The 12,456-nt window shown below is 46.4% G+C and overlaps 1 long non-coding RNA gene across 6 annotated transcripts in view; it reads right to left on the reverse strand.

Moving 5' to 3' along the window:
• Window positions 1–1,009: 1,009 nt before the first annotated feature.
• The window catches only part of LOC140622296 (uncharacterized), a 53,059-nt gene continuing 41,612 nt past the window's right edge, over window positions 1,010–12,456 (reverse strand). The window contains exons 1-7 of one of the 6 annotated variants that reach the window (XR_012022065.1): window positions 11,239–11,470; window positions 10,856–10,918; window positions 10,060–10,204; window positions 8,725–8,915; window positions 6,329–6,490; window positions 1,507–1,620; window positions 1,010–1,177 (exon numbers count right to left, since the gene is read on the reverse strand). This is a non-coding gene — a long non-coding RNA (uncharacterized lncRNA). The other 5 variants (XR_012022060.1, XR_012022063.1, XR_012022062.1 and 2 more) reach the window with 5 other exon arrangements.

The raw sequence follows: 12,456 nt of genomic DNA on the forward strand, positions 1-12,456 counted from the left end.
TTCCTGGACACTCTAAGGGAGTAAAGGGCAGTGGGAGGAGGATTAAGAGCCTAGGAAAGAGGCAGGAAGCCTACTTCTTTCTTCCTTGTGATTGGTTGATTTTTATTCAATTTAAAAATAATTCTGAGATTCCCCCTAAATATCAGAGAAATATCTGTGGTAGGAAAGTATTACCAAAAAAACCCAGGATTTTTGGTGTGTTTCAGGGTCTTGCTGGTAGGACTATTAACTTCTGTGGGGGGGTTAATAGGAAGGCTGACCGTATCCACTTCTGTGTTGCCAAGAACAAATACTGACAGTACCGTGTAGAGGAACCATACCAAACCCTGGGGGGGGGGGGGGGGAAGTGGGAGGGGGCGGGTATCGACATGGATAAGATGCAGTTCCTGCCCTGTCAGATCTTTCCATACAGGTGATGATCTAAGATCATAAAATTACATTATAATACATAATGTGGTAAGTATCAATGGTTGTGAGGCCAGGAAAGGCTGAGACAGATACACAGGCAAATCTTCACAAAAGATCTGGGAAGGGGTCCCTGGGTGGCGCAGCAGTTTAGCGCCTGCCTTTGGCCCGGGGCCCAATCCTGGAGACCCGGGATCGAATCCCACGTCGGGCTCCCGGTGCATGGAGCCTGCTTCTCCCTCTGCCTGTGTCTCTGCCTCTCTCTCTGTGTGACTATCAAAAATAAATAAAAATTAAAAAAAAACAAAAGATCTGGGAAATGATACTAGCTTTGAAGGGTGGCCCAAATTTTAGTAGGTGTTAAAGGGAGGAGAGAACCCTCTTATCTAACTCTTTCATGATATTCTAGATGTTGTTTGCATTCCCTCTAAAGGAGCTGTCTTGCCCAAAGGCTCTTCTAGGCAGTCATGTTTTAATGCCCATGACCTTTGTTCCAGCAAGTTAGGTAAAAGCTGGTTACATGATCCAGGAATGTCACTCCCAGGTGTGGCCTGACCAGCGTAGCCCAGTTTAGAACGACATTCAGAGCCCAGGAGAGTCTCGTTTCTGATGATTTATTTAAAGGTAGAGATATGAACAGATCTCAAATGAAAGGCTGCCACGTGTAAGTCGAAGTTCTGAAGAAATGAAGGTGGTACCAGGCTACGTAGGAGCCTGAGGACTTTCTGGTTTCCAGTTCATGGTGCCCATATAATCCTCCACCTCTCAGGGCCTTGAAGTAAATGGAATGGATATCTGTTGAAATCATCTGATGAAATTACATGGACAAGATAAAAGGAAATAGCAACTTTTTGCCCTCTCTCTTGGCACTGAGGCTCTCTTGGTACAAATACCTTGAAAGTGATCTTCGTATTTAGAAGGTAGACATTACCCTTACATTTGCATGTGACAGGAACTGAGAAATAGCATGAGTTAATCCGAACTTCCAGTTTCTCTTTCTCTCTCTGTTTTAATTTTTTATTTAGATTTGAGAGAAAGAGAGACAGAGATAGCGAGAGAGAGAGCAGGAGCAGGGAGGAGAGAGAGAAGCAGACTCCTCACCGAGCAGGAAGCCTGGTGCGGGGCTCCATCCCAGGACCCGGAGATCATGACCTGAGCCACCCAGGTGCCCCCAGTTTCTCAACTTCTCTTTCTCCCTCCTTCCTTCCTTGTCTCCTGGATGAAATGAGAGCAATGAGAAATTTAAGGTGAGAAATAAAAATCAAACCAGGTGTAGAGCCAACACATGACTATAACTGGGTGTGGTCTACAAATCTGATTCTGAGCTTGTAAGGAGTGGTGGGGGTGGGGTGGGGGAAACGTGGCTAATGAACAACCTTTTGAGTATTTGTAAGACAGAAGTAAAGCAGTCGTGGCCCAACGGAAATACCTCTCATGGGTCCTCAAGAAGGAAACACCACGTCATCCTCAACCAATGAAGGATACGTGGCTCTTTCTTAGATTATCCGCTACACAGATGAAGAGCATAATACCAAATTCTGGTGAGGAAAGGGACTCTCCTTGTTTTAAATATGGACATTGATGGTTTCATTTCATCCAAGGAGAAAGTCTAAGGGGGAAAAATAAATATAACATGCCTAGAGGACTGAACAGCCTTCCAGTTCTCCAGGAAATGTTTGATGAATAGCATTCCTCACAACTGTGCTTTGATGAATAGCATTTCTTACAACTGTGCTTTTGATAAGAATTAAAGAATAGAGAGGTTATATCCTGAAGGGCAGAAATTGGATGCAGCTGATTAACAGTGGATGCACATTTCTGACATTTTGATATGTGAACAATAAATGGAGCAGGTGTTATGGTTGGCATCATAAGAGACAACCGTGGAGAGGTGACGCCGGAAGGTCTTCTAGTTCAGGGAAAGGTCTCTCTATAGAATATCCGAGCGGGCGCAGGGTTGGGAGGGTCCCAGTACTTCATGGAAGGCCTTGGAAGTTCCAGTATGGATATGGGTGAAATAATTTTGTAACGTTTATTGGCAGGTTGTTCTCCATTTGCCTAAAATTATGGTAATGCGGTGTTTATCTTACCTATTTTTAAATGTGTAAAACATACTGACTGCCTGGCGTTTGTCCATTCAGGAGAAGGTGACTGAAGCACATGAGGAAAATATTATATAGAGCTTTATTTGACAAGCTGATTTATTTAAAAATCAACAGAGTGGCTAATGGAACTTCAGGGTAGTAATTTCACATTTATATTAACCTTTAATGAGCCCATGTGGTTTCTTTAAAATCTATATTACCTGTGTAAAGAAAACCTATTCATTAGAAATCCAGTCTCTGATTTTGGTAACAGAGCCAATATTCATATCCCACAGAGGCCAATTCTAGTGAGCTTTAAAATCCAAGATATTTAACTTTGTGACTATAAGACTTTATTATCAACACTCATTTCCCATGCTGTCAATGAAAGAAGATGTTGACCACCTACTGTAACTAATTTAACTGGTAAATGGTTGAGACATTAATGGATAAAACAACAGTGTCGTTAATATTTTCTTATGAACATAACTTCTGTACTTATATAAGGCATATTTGTAAGCAACCATTTTATTGCCTGACATCTTAATATATAACTCTATAATTTATTTCTAAAGAAAAATATATATGTCGATTCCAATGGCTAGTTCTGTATTTTTCTGTTAATTTGTAAAAGGAGAATGTCTAACTGGCCTAATTAGTATCAACCCCTCTGGACCAGGACTTTGGGGGTTGGGCTAAGTCTCAGTTATTGCCCAGCCTATGATTCAGGTCCCCATTCCTCATCCATTCGGTGTCCACCCTTTGCTCAAGGAATAGTCTAGGTCACAGCAAAAGACTGTGAGCAGGATGGGTTCTGTTAGAAGAGGATGGAGAAGTTGCTGGCATCATGGTTGATGTGGTTCATATCAGAAGTTTCTAATGTTTCTTTATTGTAAACACCACTTGTGTACAGCCTTGTTTCATATCTTTTTGTACTTTTCCAGTGACTCTGTTAGGATACATCTCTAGAAGAGTAACTATTAAGTCAAAGGATCTGAAAAATGTTTAATTTTGCTATTTAACCATGCCACATTTTTACCATATGTTCATCTCTTACTATTTCACTTACTGAACGCCAAGAACATAATATTCTTCCTTTCCGCGTTGTGTAAACATGCAGGAAATAAAAGTTTTACTTCTGCAATCAGCTCACAAAAATGGTTGAGCCTTACTGCCTTGCTTTCTTCCTTGTTTTTTGGAAACAAAAGATTGATTTTTAATCAATTTTTAATGTCGCGAAAGATTTTTAATATTATGTTTTGGGAAACAGTCGTGTCTCTAGAACTTTTTTTTACTTCAAGAAAAAGGTTAGGGCTGCTTGACTGCTGCTAGGGAGGCTAGAATCCAAGAGAGGGGAAAAAAAAGATAAAATTCCAGTGCTCTTTTTCACTTAATTTTGCAAATTTTGTAAAAGAGTAAAACAACAGAAACAAAAACCACAAGCCCAACTGCCTCAGTGTGGTAGGACAAACTGACAGAGGCTGGAAAGTGGGCCTGGCTCCTTTCTCCCTGGGAAGGCGACGTTTGAGCAGGGTCCTATCTGCCCAAGCGGCTGGTCTGAGGGCTTCTGCAGCCATAGCTGTCCCTCGACCCTTTCAGGTAGAAGAATTCTTTCCTCTACCTTTTTTCTTTTCTTTCTTTTTTTTTCTTTTCTTTTCTTTTCTTTTCTTTTCTTTTCTTTCTCTTTCTTTCTTCTTTCTCTTTCTTTCAGATTTTATGTATTTATCCATGAGAGACACAGAGAGAGGCAGAGACCCAGGCAAAGGGAGAAGCAGGCCCCATGCAGGGAGCCCGATGAGGGACTTGATCCCAGGACTCCAGGATCACGCCCTGGGCCGAAGGCAGGCGCTCAACCGCTGAGCCACCCAGGGATCCCCCCTCTACCTTTTCTATAGACTTCCCTTGGTGTAGAAGCTTCTCCGACTTGAGAAGGCAGAGATGCGTCTGGACATTTCTTTCAAAGTGCTGATTCCTGCACTCCAACCCCTGCGATTCGAATTTGGCAATTCCGGGGGCCCAAGAGCCTAGATTTTTAGCAAGTTCCTCAGATGACTCTGGTGCAGGTGCTTGGTAAACCCCACTTTGAGAAAAATTGCTTGGGGACTTAATGGGTCCTTCTTGGGTGGGCAGAAATAAAAAGTAAAAATTTTCTATAAAAAATGGTTATACTACTCTTTGTTTCAGTAAGTCGGATCTGGATGCATTTTTTTTTTTTTTAAAGATTTTATTCTTCAGTAATAAACACACAACCCCAAGATCAAGAGTTGCATGCTCTACTGACTGTGCTAGCCAGGGCACCCAAATCTGGATGCATCTTGAAGAAGAAATTGAACTCTTTTTCCCCAGCACTTCCCTAATAAGAATGCTGCCGGCCCTTGGTTTCTCTTGCTATCCATCCTTTTAAATTAACTCATGTGTCTCACCGTCTTCTACTCCTAACCTCTCTAGTTCTCCTGTTCTTATTGGCCCAGGCCAGAATCCACTGAGGGGCTCCAGAGTTTCTCCTGATTCTGCATGAGAAATTAATATTTTGAGGACAAGTCCCTGGGACAGGTGAGGGGATTGTGCGAGGAGGCCATTTGGGTGTCTGCCGGGGGGGGGGGGGGGGGGGGGGGGGGGGGGGGGGAGGGATAGACCCGGTTGACATTATCTGGGTTAATTAGGACCTAGTTCTTTGCCTTGATGGTTCAGGCACTTGATTTTGTCAACAGACAAGATTGGATCTGGTTTGTGAGCAAGTTCCATTTATTTATTTATTTATTTATTTATTTATTTATTTATTTATTTATTTATGCAAGTTCCCTTTAACCCAACTCATAGCATCTGCTGCACACAATCAGCCCGGCATGCATTTGTTTACAGCTAGAAAGGAACTGGACATTTGCATTGACACAGACCTCTCCACATGCCAGGGGTTTGGGAAGCTCAATTACAATCAGGAATTTGCTTCAGAATAAGGAAGGCGAAATACTCCATTTGCTTTCTGGATCCTTCAAGGCTGATGCATTCATACTCCATAATTGAGATAGCCTTGCTAATCTTGCTGGCCAGTTATGCCCTCTGAGGGAGAGGTTTGGTTTTGTAGGTTTGTTAATGCAATCAGGTAAAAAAATATTTTTGAAGATTTTAATTTTAAGTGACCTCTGCTCTTAAGGTGAGGCTCAAAGTCACAACCCCATATCAAGAATCACATGCTCTACCGACTGAGCCAGCCCAGTGCCCCCGCCATTGGGTAAATTTTATTCTGACCAGAGAACTATTTTATTTTGTTATTTTGTGTTTATTTTTTATTTCTTTAAAGATTTTATTTATTTATTAGAGAGAGAGAGTGGAGAGGGGCAGAGGGGAAAGGAGAGGAAGAAGGAGAAAGAACCTAAAGCAGACTCTGCACTGAGCCCAGTGGAGGCTCGAACCCAGGACAGCAAGATCACCACCTGAGCCAAAACCAAGAGTCGGATGCTTAACCAACGGAGGCACCCAGGAGCCCCCAGAGAACCATTCTCTGTCTTCAAAGCGTTTTTGCTTCTCTTGCTTTCCTCCTTCCTTTCTTCCCTTTTTTGGTTCCTTTCTTTTTGTCTGTTTCACAGGTTAATTCCTATTAGCCTTTTCCATCTTCTTATGGGTTGGGAGGTGGGGATGTGGTTTACAGTGACTGAGTCAGACATTTCACAGTTGTTCCTGGGTGTTTCTGCACTATTTCTGCACTACTTCCAGTTTTCTTTTGATTCTCATCTTGACCCTGCAAATCAACTGTACTATTTGTATTTTGTCACAGAAGAAAATCTATTTTTAATTACTGTGAGTGTCACTGGCCACATACAGTGGCTATTTAAACTTACATGTATTAAAGTGAAACTAAAAATTCTTTATCTTCCTCGATTAGCCCGATTTTCAGTATGCAACAGCCACATGTAGCTATGGGCTTCTGATTGGACAGTGTAGATAAAGGATATATCCATCACTGCAGAAATTTCTCTCGGACAACACTGGCCTGGAGACCCCTATATGTAAAAGCAGCAAGAAGTTCTTTTAAATATTTTATATGCCAAAGGCAAAAAAGATGGGATGCTTTAGTAGTTGTTTTTTTTTTTTTATTTTTGTTTTTGCTTGAGGAATCTAAATTTAGTGAGATCTGGTAGTTAAAACTAAGCCCAGTGATATGTAGAACTAAAGTGGGCAGGTGTTCCTGCCACTATCCCATCCTTCCATTTCTTTCTGACTCTTTTGGTTGCACGGAACAGAAACCTGCTCTGACTAGCTTAAGCAAAAAAGGGGATTCCGTTCAAGGTTGCAGGAGCATCCAAGGGCAGGAGTACAGCTCCGCATGGGAACACACTGGAGCCTACGACTTGAGTCTTACCAGCACTCTATCAGCTCCTCTTTACACCTGCCTCATTTTGGTTTCTCCCGGCCTACCGGCTTACACCGCTTTTCCATGATAGAGCAAGCATGACCCCCAAGAGTTCTGAAGGTTATTATTTTCTCCATTCAATACACCAGCCAGGCTAAGGCCAGACTCTTTTAGTGCCCATTGCAAACACCTCTGGGAAGTGCTCGTTGGCCCAGCTTGGCTCAGGTGCCTATTGCTGGTCCAGCTGGCTACGATTGCGTGGAAGGTCAACCGTAGCTTCAGAAGCCCTGCTGTTGTGGCCATGTGGTTCAGAGAGCGGGACGGGAGCCAGGAAAAGACACAATGCTGGGCAGCCAACTCTATGGGAAGCCACTATAATTCTCACTCTACCATTTGGTGGCCCAGAACTCCCTGCTTTGGTCCTTTACCAGAGCTTTCAAACCTCCCTGAGCTATATACACGAATGCATTCTATTTCTACATCCTCCTCTGATCAAAGTTTCCTTATCCATGTGCACCATTATAATAGGATTCCGCTAGGTGACCGATGAATCCGATATAGACAGCAAACCATAGTAAAGATTTCAGATAAAGCCAAAATACCAGTTTTCTCATCTGATAAGTGGGGGTAATATTACCTAACTTGAGACATTGTTGTGAGATTAATAATTATATAACGATAGAGATTAATCATAATAATATGCAATACATTTTCAGTTAAACCTGGATATTAGTAAAAAAAAATATCATGGCAATCTCAAACACTATATCAGAGAGGCAGTGGGGGTGATACAATACTTTGTGACCTTCGAATCAGAGAACATAAACCTTAATCCTATTTTTTTACATACAGATTGATCTTACATACAATTCAGATTTGAAAATCATGTGTATAATATTTTTCACAATTTGAGGGGAAGGATCTACCTGGCTATATGATCTTGAGCACAACTCTCTGCCAGTTTCTTCATCTGTAATAGCTACTATTTTATTGGGTGGTTTTTTTTTTTTAAGATTTTATTTATTCATGAGGGATGGATAGAGAGAGAGAGAGAGAGAGAGAGAGAGAGACAGAGACAGAGAGAGAAGGAGGCTCCATGCAGGGAGCCTGATGTGGGACTCGACCCCAGGACTCCAGGATCATGCCCTGGGCTGAAGGTGGTGCTAAACCATTGAGCCACCCGGGCTGCCCTTATCGGGTGGTTTCGAGGGTTCAATGAGTCATACATAAAATGCTTAGAACAGAGCCTAGAAATAGTAAATATTACATAAATGTTAACATCGGTTACTATTCTTTAATGCATTGTTTCTTAAATTGTGGGTTGCATGCATTAGTGGTGACATGAAATATAAAGAAACAGAATAGAGAGTAGACTATCAGAGAGCAATGCTTCATAGTACCGGTAAGTATTACTGTGGGTTCTGATAAATAGTCCCCAGGCATTGGTACAATGCTACCTACCTATAAGTTTTAATATTTGCTCTTTTTTGGCTAATTTGAATCAGTCCTTATAGCTTATGGGACTGAGCACCAAGAAGAGTGAGAAAATGAAGAATGGAAACTCCAGTGATATGGGTCAAATGCATGTCATACTGACCCCTGTTCCGCCGCTGATCAGCATGGTGGGTTTGGCCCGTAACCTAGACTGTGCCTCAACTTCTCTTTTATTAAAAAGGGAATTTCTTGTATATTTCTCATAGGAAAGTGTGAAGCATTTTGAACTACTTATAGTCAAGCACTACAATTAGACAACACCTCTTGCCTCGCAGGTTTTGAATCATAGCTTGGCAATATGGGGCTAATTATGACTTTTTTTTCTCCTGAAAAAGAGAAAAGGCCTGATTCGCAGTAAGTCAAACTTTGCCACACTTTCTAACCACTCACGGAATTCCTAGAATTGACCATGAAATCCACTTCGTGTGTCTGTTACATTGATTTTAGAGTTTGTTCCAATTTAAGGACTGAAAATTCACACTTCGAATATGATTTTCTCTGTTTTACCCTCTCTGGTTATTATTCCTTTTTGCTTTCTTCCTCAGACTTCCTTTCCGATTTCACAGAGCCTAAGTTAAAACCTGAAAAAAAAAAAAAAGTGCTGCGTGACACTATTCAGGAAGAGGAGGTTAATAGTTTTTAAGCATCTGGTTTTCATCTTATTTAAGGCATGAAAATGGGGATTAGGATCTTGTAGATATAGTATCGATTTGGCAGATAAGAGGAGGAAGCCTAGTCAATGAGGGGAAGACACTTTGCACCAGCAGGGACAGTAGCATTAAACTAATATGAGGCTTAATGTGCACTGGGAGGTGGGGGTAAGGGCGGGAGGGGTGGGGAGGGGGGTAGGTAGGACAAAGATTAAAGTGCTGGGAGGAAGTTAAAGAGCATCAGCTGCGTCATAATTCAGACAAGTTGAAATAAATGAAACGCTACAGAAAAAAATGAAGTGGAAAAGGAAATAGTTGAGATTCTTTTGTGAAATTGAAGGACCTTGTAGCATCTGATTTGCTGATAGAAAATATGTCAAACAAGCTTTTTTGTTGTTGAAGATCAAGGAAGAGGGGAGAAGAGGCACTAGAATCATCAAGCTACAACTGGTTTTTCTTCCTTGGAAAAGAGCACAAGGGGGGTGTAAACAAAAACACAAGCCTGTGTTTGTGTGCTCTGTTAACATTTATTTGACCTTTCTTCTTCCCCCTCCTTCATGAAAATAAAATTAATTTACCTTGAGTGTTTGCACTTTACCCCCCATCCTTCTCATTTTCATATTCTTCATAATTAATAGTGGTAGGTCATTACCAATAGATAGGGAAATGGAGACCAGAGGCGAGCATGTGCCCCAAACCATTTATCAGGTCACAGGTCAGGAGTCTTTGAATTTATAACCTCTAAATTCTTGGTTTCTCTTACTACCAGAGCGGCATAACTAACGAAGAAGAAATTCTAGACCCTCTAGTACCAGTTAGTTTGGATCTCGGAGCTGTACTGCTTAGTGGAAGATGAGACAATGGGGAGGCTCCTCCTCCCCTCCAATCATTTGGAATTCTTATTTGCACACAAGCACACACTTAGAGGGGTCTTGCTCGGCTCCTGCTGGCAGCCAACAAGATGAGGTAGGAGGCCATCCGAAACCTACCTAATAGCTATTTACTAACCAGTATTGAGTTGACTTTTCAACACTGACGAAGGCTGTCAGTATACGGGAATTAAAATATTCATTACCTTACAGTGCTTACTTCTTTCGAAGGATTGTATTCTGTGTCCATTTAATTCTGAGATAAAGAACCATTATCATCTGCTTCAGTGTTCTTTATTTCATGGTATACAATCAATTTTGCTGATAATCGCTGACAATCTTTACGTAGGCCTGCAAAAAATCCGGCTTAGAATGAGTCTCCCCATCTGCCTCAGACCTATGTAAATGTACCCTGCTTAGTTTCACTTGTGTTCAAACCTGTACCTTTGAGGCCGAGACCTTGGGAATTCAAGGGCAAAGTGAATTTTAATTCGGTACGTTTTGTACTTTGATGAATAATGGGGGAAAAAATGCCCTCCAAGCTTGATTGGTTCTAGCTACATTTGCCTGTCACTATTTCTCAAACCATTGTACATAAAATAACAGGCACAAAAGATCCTTCCCTCAAAAAAACAGATTCCTGGGGAAAGCAAGTCAATAGAACAGTAGAGGGGATAATGCGTTTGATTTCTCAAAAGTCTATTTACTGTCCAAGTTATTTTGGTCCTTAGGCCTTTGGACATGCTAGCAAGTAATTATTTTTGTGGCTGATAGAATGAGTACTAAACATTTATCATTAATTGCAGTTTGGAATCACTTTAAAAAAAGAGAGAGATGTCATTTTGGTTCCCCCCAAATTGTTTGTTCTCGAGGGACACGAGCCAGGTGCCAAGAGTTGACCGGACGCCAGGCCTCGGGACTGTCCAGTCTTCCACTTGGGATGTGCAGCCGGGCCTTCTAGATATATTCTCGCGGTTAGAAAAATCTATCCCCCAGACTCACAGATGCTGTTCTCCCCCCACTGGTTCTGCACAGAACATCATTATCTTTGCCGAGCTTCTGTCTCTATGGCAATAACAGATGGGAAGTGCTGCGGAATTATTCATGTTCAGCAAAGGAGGCAGTCAGGAGGGAGGGGAAGGTGGGGGGTGGGCGAGGGGGCACGACCCGGGAGCACGACGCTGGGGGCGGGAGGCAGGGGACGTGGGAGGTTTGCGAGCCTCCGGGAGGCCTCCAGGGAGGAAAAAGGCCTCGGAGCCCGGGGCCCTTCGCAGCCGGCTGGCTCCACCCGCGGACCCCGCAGAAGCGACCTCGAAGCGGTCAAACCAGGAGAAATTGGACAAAAATGGGCGAAAAGGGGGGGGAAAAGAAAAAAGAAAACCAACCCCCCGAGACGAAGCCCGAGTCCTCTGAATTCTGTGCAGTGCAACTCGGGGGCCTATTTCGGTTCCTGATCGTGCGGTGGGGGTGGAGAAAAGGGGATTTCTCGGCGTTTCGAAATGGGACGGAGCACGTCGGCAGAGTTCAGCAGGCTGCTCGGCCACCCGGGGCGCACCCACCCGGGGCGCACCCACCCGGCCCTCGGCTCGCCCCGGGGGCCCCGCGCACTCGCCCCGGCCGCGCCTGCACCGCGTTCCGTGTCCCCCTCGAAAGCCCTCCGTGGGCGGCGGGGAGCGGGGGGCGTCCCGGGGAGCCGGGGGGTCCCGGGGGGGCCGAGGGGGGGCCCGGGGGCGCGGGGGGCAGACGCGCTCGCTCCGGGTCCCGCCGGGCCGGAGGGCGCAGGGCGCAGGGCGGAGGGAGGTCAGGCCGGGGAAGGCGTCCGGGCGGGGGCCGCCGAGGCGGGGCGGGGCGGGGCGGGGCGGGCAGCTGGCGGGAGGCCCCGCGGGGGGGGCTGGGGGGGCGGGCGGGGCGGGGCGCGGGGCCCCCGGCGGGGCGCTGCAGGGCGGCCGCCACCCGGCTGCCTCCGGGGCGGGGCGGGGCGGCCCAGCTGCGGCCTCGCGGGGGGAGGGTCGCCCGTGCCTGACCTCGGGCGGCGGCGCCTCCGCCCCGCCGGCTGCTGGGGTCGCGCACAGTGCACGGCGCGGCCGCCCCGCCCCTCCCCTCCCCTGCGCGCCCCCCGCCCCCGCCCCCTCCCCGTCCCCCTCCCCCTCCCCCTCCCCCCGGCGCGCGGCAGCCGAGCGGCCGGGGCGCCCCCGGGTCTGGCCGTCAGCGCGGAGCAGCGGGCGGGGCGGGGCGGGGCGGCGGCGGCCCCAGACAGCCGGCTGGGCGACTCGAGGAAGGAAGGAGGGCGGGCGGCGGGCGGCGGGCGGCGGGCGGCGGGCGGGGGTGGGGCGGGGAGGGCACATCCTGTCTGCGCCGGGTGCACCGCAGACAGCGCCGCGCGCCAGCCGCCCAGACGGCGCGCGAGGAGGCCGGGGCGCGGGGGCGCGCCTGGGGCGGGGGCGCGGGGGGCGGGCGCGGGGGGCGGGGGCGGGGCGGGCGCGGGAGCCCCAGTAGCCAGACGGCGCGCGCCCGGGGGGGGGGGGAGCGGGGGGCGGGGCGGCGGGGGCGCGCGCGCGGGGCCGCCGCCGGCTCGGCTCGCGTCCCCTCCCCCCTGCCCGCCC

The sequence above is a fragment of the Canis lupus genome, chromosome 31 (assembly GCF_048164855.1).
Source record: "Canis lupus baileyi chromosome 31, mCanLup2.hap1, whole genome shotgun sequence".
Lineage (NCBI taxonomy): Eukaryota > Metazoa > Chordata > Mammalia > Carnivora > Canidae > Canis > Canis lupus.